The sequence below is a fragment of the Watersipora subatra genome, chromosome 2, assembly GCF_963576615.1.
Source record: "Watersipora subatra chromosome 2, tzWatSuba1.1, whole genome shotgun sequence".
In the NCBI taxonomy this organism is placed as follows: Eukaryota; Metazoa; Bryozoa; class Gymnolaemata; order Cheilostomatida; family Watersiporidae; genus Watersipora; species Watersipora subatra.
This window is the reverse complement of record NC_088709.1, coordinates 23,518,938-23,527,546: the sequence shown is the minus strand read 5'-3', so window position 1 is coordinate 23,527,546 and position 8,609 is coordinate 23,518,938.

Sequence of the window (8,609 nt, the reverse complement as noted above, 5' to 3'; positions counted from 1 at the left end):
TGTAGAGGTGTGTACCACAATCCCCATCGCAGCAGCAATGAACACGAATGTCTCACTCCTCATCCTGAAGCTGGAGGTGAACTGGCATCAAATGGCCCTTCGGCTAGACTACTCTTTTACAAAAGAGGCTAGCTATAAGCCCACTATTTCGTACAACTTCCACAACTGTTCAAATTCCTTTTCAGTATCTTTTTACTATTAAGGGAAATCGAATACAATAGGACAATAACTACCCTCTCGGTGTCACAATGTTAAACGCCGCGTAAAGAATCAGTACTAAAATAGGTAAGGCGAAGGTTTCACAGATCGTGTTTATTTACATTAAAAGGCTAGTTTTTTGTAAAGAAAAGACTTCCTGGTACTAATTCTGCTTGATTGCCTGATGTTTTTGCCAATTTCTAGCCATGCGATTGGTTGCTTAACTTCCTTCTGTCAAATCATCAAATTATAGACTCTGCAAACAAACTCAAATGATTGATGCATTTGCTAGCTCTATTGTTACGTGCCCAACCCCATTAGGGCTGTTTTCTTTTTGGAGACTAGGCCTTAAGTGCCACTAGTTTAAATATATAGACTGTAAGTTAAATGCTGTAGGTATGCTGCATCATTGTATGTAGGGGGCCTATATATACAGCATCTCTACCTCCTGCATACATCATAATTCAGCATGTCTTAAGATTTTTTACTTTTTGTGTAAATATACTGCAATTGAAGGAGCCATCGGAATGCAGAATTACAATATATATACCGCAGGTAAAAATTATGATAGATTTGTTGAACTGCAACAAAGAGGCCTCAGGCAGAAATTAATGATTAGCAATGTGTTGGGTTCCTATTTTGGATTCATAGCTTCTTAAAGGTTGACTTGCAAGAAAATTCACATTACAGTTATTTGGTATCTAAAGATTCACCATGTCCTACTCTGCTGTGTTATAGGTGCAAAATATGTGGAAATGTGATTGCAAGCTCTTAAAAGCTAAAAAACCAACAGTTAATCGCAGCCACACGAGAACGCCGTAGGTTGAATCTTCTCCATAACTGCTCAAATGGGATGTAGTTGAACACAATGTGCTTCTGTTAACATTTTCATGCAACCTAAATTGTCGAAATATTTCCAGAAATATACTTCACGCATTCAATTAAACCATGTCTATTGTCCTTATGCGTCTGTTTCATCATCATTGAAATGCTGTCACTTTGAGCACTGATATCTCAAAACCTAGCCTAAAAATTAATTTAATTGTTTAACCTTAGCTCGAAGGAGTGCATATCATCCTTTGATAAACATGATGAGCCTGTTGGTCACCTGTGATAGTAAAAAAATGCTGCAGAAATTTTTTGCACCATTTGGCAGAAAGTATGGGTCACATGATCAGATTACGACTAGATTAGACCAAGCTGAAATAAAACTGTAAAGTAGTGAGCATTTATATTTGGTACTGACTTTTTGGTAGAGCCCGAAGTGTTTTTCACAAACTAGTGCTACGAGACGTTTTATATTGAGCCTTCTATTGGCCTTTCATTTCACGTGATGAAATCACGTGTCAAAGCGATAACCACATCGAGTTGAGTACATCATTGAAATAAAGAGATTCCAATCTATGGTGTTTTTGGGATGGCTGCGATTTACTGTTCATTTTTGAGCTTCTAAGAGCTTGTAATGACATTTCCACATATTTTGCACCTACAACACAGCAGAGTAAGACATATTGAACCTTTTGATACCAAATAACTGTAATGTGAATTATGTTGCAAGTCAAACTTTAAGTTTAAACTTTTTTCCATGAAAACATAAAACTGACTGCAACCCATCACCAAATGTTAAAGAGGCACTTCGGACTCCCCTAACTTATTCCGCAACTTTATTCTTAGGGAATTAAGACTGAATACCAAATCAAAAATCAGAAAAAGGGAATTTGGTTTTGGTTGGTGTAAAAAAGGACACAAAAACACAAAAGACAATCTGTGTGACTAACATTACACATAGATATCTTCAACCTTGAATCATTATGAATGATTTTGAATCACATGGTTGTGAAAGCTATGATCATCCGCTTTGTCAGTTAGTACATGTACGATATCAGTAACCATATGCAAAGTAGCTAGATCTCTGTCAACTATTAGAATAAAATAATGTACATCCCTGTTCTGTTCCACTACTTCCTTTTGTACATTCTACAAAGCAATTGCAGCCAATCATCTACCTTATACCCACAACAAACTGGATGTCTTTGTTATTGCATTCAGCTGTTGGTAATCTGTAGGTTATATCAAAGCTTTTAGTGATATTTGAATAACTTTAGAGCTTCCCTCTATGTATCTACATGTACGTGTATATATTTTAAACACGGTAACTCTCTGTATGTCTATCTGTATGTCTATTTATTTGATTGTCTGTCTATCCATCTGTCTATCTATCTGTTCGTGTCTCTGTCTGAATGTCCGCCCGTCTGTCTGAGTGTCTACAGTGTCTACCTGCATGTCTAACTGCATGTCTGTCTATCTGTATGTCTATCTATCTGTATGTTTATTTGTCCGTCTGTATGTCTGTCTGAGTGTCTGTCTATCTGTATATCTATTTGTCTCTATGTCTGTCTGTGTGTCAGCTGGATTGTTCATTTGTATCGATTGCCAAACCGCTGGACAGAATGTCTTAGAAATCTTTGTGCAGATCCTTAACTACTCAGCGAGTTTCAGAATTTTCTTTCCACAGTTTTCAAAGCTGTTAAAAATTTAATCTTAATTAAATTAAATCTGAATTCTATGAGCCACCATATTGGATTCTTATGAATCAGTTCAGTAACAAAGTGCAAATTATTAATTTTGCTATTTTGAGAGCTCTGAGTGGTTATAAAATATGCTCAATTGATTAAAAAAGGTGGGCAAAGCGCAGCTCAATTAGACAAAAAGAATTATGACTTTTTAATAAGTGTATTGCTCCTTTATTTAAATCAAAACTTTCATGTTATAAAATTGATTTAACAAACCAGCAACACTGATTTCTTTTGCTTTGTTTATAACAATTAATAGATTTGAAATATCAAAAATGCACTTTGCCATAAACAAGGCACAGGGTCAATCTTTGAGTTTAACTGGCATTAACTTGGGGTTTGCTTGCTTTTCCAATGGTCTGCTGTGTGGCCTGCTCCAAAGTGGAAACTTCTGCCAATTTGGTTTAGTTGCAATATACAAAACAAAACATCCATTTCAACAATGAAGGCCTACTTTTGTACTATTCTTAAATTTAAATGATATTTCTTTTTGTTGTAATTGTCAGCCGTATTGTTTGTAAATAGAGAAAAATTGAATTACAGTTATAATTTGTTTGTTTGTGCATGTGTGTAAATACATGTATATACTGGCTCCACGTGCCTGCAAAGATGCAAGCTATTCATTAAACTTTGCAATTTCAAATCTCATTTGTGAGCTAATGCATTTGTACAAGCCATTTTAAATTCTGCATTTGTGGTTTTAGTATGAACATAATAACTTTTTGAAGGCACAATTTGAAATCAATCTATGCTAAGAGAAATTTGTGGTAAAAAGTATATCGGTGGCAGAAGAATGAATGACATGCTGTAAGTCTAGAAATAACGGAGTGATCAAAAGCATAAACACTTTCTGTTCAACATATCTAACATGAATCAGCATACTGAAAACTAGCAACTATAAAAAATACTCATATCCTCTGCTCTGAGATTTATCCGAAATAATATCAAAGGGAGATAATAGCCTGTTAAGGAAAGTTTCAAGGTCAAGGAAACATTGAGATGAATGAGAAGTCTTTATGGAAGTTGTAAGAAAAGCGTTCATGAGCTACGTTAGTTGAAATGATCTTTTACAGGTTCTGTTCTGGTGAACACATAAAGCTGAAGATTAATATGCTGGTATGAGTGGGTCCGTATCATCTGTGCTTTCACTGTTGAGCATCTGCAGTCTTCTAGACCGGCTATAATAAAGATAATTATATATTACATTATATATATAATGTAGTATTTATAAAATTATATTATATATATTACACTATATTACATATATATTACATTATATTGTATATATACTTGCGGAATTCCCGGCATTGCATGGGTATTAAAAACCAGCTTATAAACAATGAGAGGTAATGTAGTTGCCTGCCACTCGCTATTAGCCTGACACATCACCGATGGCTAATTGGAGTAAGCTTACTAATACAAGTCAACTACTTGCTCTCACGATTGAGCATGCATAAAATTACGCTACTGCTCTCCATGATGTTGCCCCATCACGGTGCGTTGTAATGAAGAGCGGTAGCCTATTTGCACCCATATAACAAAATATATATCGCCTATGATTCCATCAAGCTTGTTTGACTTAATTTGCAAGTTATCGGACTGGCAAATGGGAAGATCTGAGATCAAATCTTCTGCGATACGGATTCTTCATTCCAAGATTTTAAAATCGGGTATTAAAACGTTCATAAACCGATGGCATCGATGAAGTAATGCAGACACGTCGGGAAGTTGGCAGCTGTCAAAATTTCCCAATATTTTGCCGAGCATTGACGACAGCCTTTCAAATGTGAGCCATTTCGGCAATAGTAACTCGTGGTCACTGATAGCATAAATTAAGCCTGGTTTACACTATATCGCTGTTAGGTTTAAAGGTGTGCGATTTACCTTACTCTCCTTTTCTTTGTTGTCACTAGAAAAACAGCTACTCCGATGCAAATTAACAGAAAAGTAGCTCCGGCAACACTGATCCCAATTTCTGCTGCTGCTCCTAATGCCACTCTTGATGAGGTATGGGCAGGTTTTGTTGTTGATGCCCTAAAGCTGGTTGTAAATGGAAGAGCTGTAGGCTGAGAATATCTTGTTGTTCTTACAGTTGGATTGGAAGTGGGCATTGCAGATGTAGTGCTGACATTGGTTACTGCAAATTAGTTAAATTATATTCAACATTACTAGCAAATGAAAACAGTTGCAAAGTTTGAAGCTTCTAAAATGATTGAATAATGATAAGCAATAATACACTAGTGTGTGAAGATAATATCAGATCAATAATACGTTTATAAGCACACTGCTCATAGGAGTTGTCTACACTTACCATAAACAATCTTAAAAGAGACGTATTCTATCGCATAGGTACACAAAGAAACAGTACTTCATCATGGAATAGCAATTAGGGCAAAGCAAAATAGTAGAAAGGCCAATTGGGAATTGTTGACTCTCTATACTTGACAATATTTTTACCTGCTGAATGAATCTGCTACATATCATATAGAAGCTAAAATAAGTTGCTGGATCAAACATAGTTTTGATATTTCTTTCAGGGTAAAAACTTTTAAATAATATTAATCCCTGGCCTAATTACTGCAGAAGCTAAATAAAGATCAAGTCTTTTATCTGATCAACCTTAACCGAATATACACTAAATCTAAGGTTGATGATAGCGAGTCAAGCAATACCCATTTTAAATGCACTCTTTAGACACTAACCCTTGTAGAAAATCTGAAAGATTTTTCCCAGACTCCGGATTGGGTGGTCTGTCCGATCAGATCTGAATTCAATGCTAACATCAGCAGGGTTGTCATCTGTTTGGTAGCGAATGAGTGGTGTAGTTGGATTGTAGAATCCACATTTGTCAGTTAAACCATCAGGAGTGACGAATCTGAGATACTCCCAATTAGTGCAATGATTGAAAAGCTCAAACATATTATATTCGCCAGCAGTAAATGTTATGATAGACCGAGGTGGAACGAAGAAAAGCAGAGCGCATTTATAATCTTTGTAGTACTTATTTGGGTAATCAGGACTAACAATCACTCCAGAACTTGGTTTTGGGATATTCCTGGTTGGGCAGATACTGTCAGCATCTGCAAGTTAGAACAGTAGGCTATTTCTTGAATTTATATGGACTCATAGAATCTTGCTAATAATATCAGGATAATATGAACTCATAGAATCTTGCTAATAATATCAGGATAATATGGACTCATAGATTCTTGCTAATAGTATCAGGATAATATGGACTCGTGGAGTCTTGTTAATAATATCAGGATAATATTGACTCATATAATCTTGCTAATAATATCAGGATAATATGGACTCGTGGAATCTTGCTAATAAATATCAGGATAATATTGACTTATAGTATCTTGCTAATAATATCAAGATGATATTGACTCATAGAATCTTGCTAATAACATCAAGATAGTATGAACTCATAGAATCTTGTTAACAATATCAGGATAGTATGAACTCATAGAATCTTGTTTACAATATCAGGATAATATGAACTCATAGAATCTTGCTAATAGTATCAGGATAATATTCACTCATGGAATCTTGTTAATAATATCACGATAACATGGACTCATAGAATCTTGCTAATAATATCAGGATAATATGGACTCGTGGAGTCTTGTTAATAATATCAGGATAATATTGACTCATAGAATCTTGCTAATAAATATCAGGATAATATTGACTTATAGCATCTTGCTAATAGTATCAGAATAATATTCACTCATGGAATCTTGTTAAAAATATGGTTGCATCAAAAAATTCGATTTAATGAAATTAAAACCCATAAAAGGCTAAAACATCAGCTACAATTTGATGCCATTTTTGTCTTTGTAGACCAACCCTGTCCAGAGATATATGCGTTTGAATGAGGCCCTCTTTTAAAAAGCTCACGTTCTAGCGGGTGCTTCTTTCGTGACGTCACAAGCAATATATCTGAAAATAAACCACGAGCGATAAATATGAGGTCGCTTCCTTAACCAATCATCAGCGCGAAATTTTTATATAGGCCGTAATAAATGTTATCACTCGTAAAACGTGTTGTCTGTGATCTCAAGTTTAGGGATTTTACTCTATTATTAAATCGCACGGACATCGATATTTACTAAATTAATTAACATCGTTACTTTAATTAATTACTCGATTGACACGTTTTATTGGCGAACAACATACATGTAATTGTAAAATTGCTGTCAAGCTACTGCGAAGGTGACTCCGAGTTTTCTTGGCATCAGGTAGTTCTACGGAGGAAGATTGGAGAATGGAGGTAAATTTATCTTTTACTTTGAGTCTCCTATAGAGTTTCCTGTTGAGTTTACATTCAGATTATATTTCCCTGTTTGAGGCTAAAATGTAATTTCCTGCACGTGCGAGATACGTATGTACAGTGAGTTCTTGACGGCTTCTTTTTAATCTTTAGCATCTAGCTATACAATGGCTTAGATTGATGAATATACTAAAGGTAATATTTTAGTACTCGTTAATACATGTACTAATTAATAAAATTATAACTTTTGCTATCACGAATCATCGTTTTATATTTTTTTATCGGTTTACCTAGCTACATTTGCTTCAAACTTTCTGTGGCAGCTTTATCTAGTAAATTAAATTTATGGTTTGACATTAGATGTTCACTTTTCACTTGTAGAAAGTGAAGAAAATCGATTGACCAATGCAAATCTTTAATTTCCAGAACCAAAGCTCCGAATCGTTGGCTTGGCGTACTTGTGCCTTTGTTAAACGTTTATTCGTTTTTAAAATTACACTCGCAATCTATTTAACTCCCAATTTGAAAGCTTTCAATAGATACGCTTTAGAATGACATATCTATGAATGACAAATATTTATTGCATTTGTTTTACTGATTACAGAATGTTTATGTCGTCCCACCAGCCGAAGCAGCTTTGTCAGTGTCGAAACTGCCATAAAGGGGAAAGAGACTTGAATGTGTGCTGCATAAACCATGATGTTTTGTTTGAGTTTGTTGCAGTAGATGAATTTGTCTTATTGTATCAGCTAAAACTATGTGAGTGGCCACGACTTGATGAATATTTTTAATAAAAGCTTTATGCCAAGATGGAAATATTTTTGCTTGTAAAAATTATATAATAAAATAATATTGTTGAAGATAATGCAAAACATGATTTGCAGAATATTGTAGTGAATTGAATATGGTATATGGATGTCCCCAGAACTGGAGAATGTGAGTTCAAATTCAGTTTGCAGCAGACTTCTCATCCTTGAAACTCTATCCCTATGTATATTCTTTCCAAAGACGCGGCTTACTTACGGTAGTAAGAAACTAGTACTGGAGTTGGTGTAGGCAATGATATTCAGCCCCGCCCCAAGGATAGGCGGCGGACATAAGGTGGGCGGGACTTATGGGAGGCTGTATATCGTTAGTATGGTTAGCCGCGGAACTGTGCTGATACAAAGACCTTATGCAACATAGTTAGCTTGAAAGAATTACCGTAGACCCGGTAGAATTGGTAGTCGGTACCCAAATGTTTACACAACATTTAGAGAAAGTGAGTAGAACAAGTTTTCAACTTTCGTTATTTGATGCCTTTGAAACATTCGTAATAATGCATCTGTAGCTGGATTTAAAATTTTATTCTAGCCAACATGAGCAAATACAAAATAAGATATATGCCAATAGAGTCGCGTAGGACTAGACTTTTATCGCAAATAGCCGATGTGAATACGAGAGATAGAGACAGGTTGTATAACGCGTGACATCATTTTGGGCAAGTCTGGGCACGTTTTTATGACCTGAGCGTTTTTACGGCGATCAGATTTTTTTGGTTTTAATCTTCAAATATCTTGGCT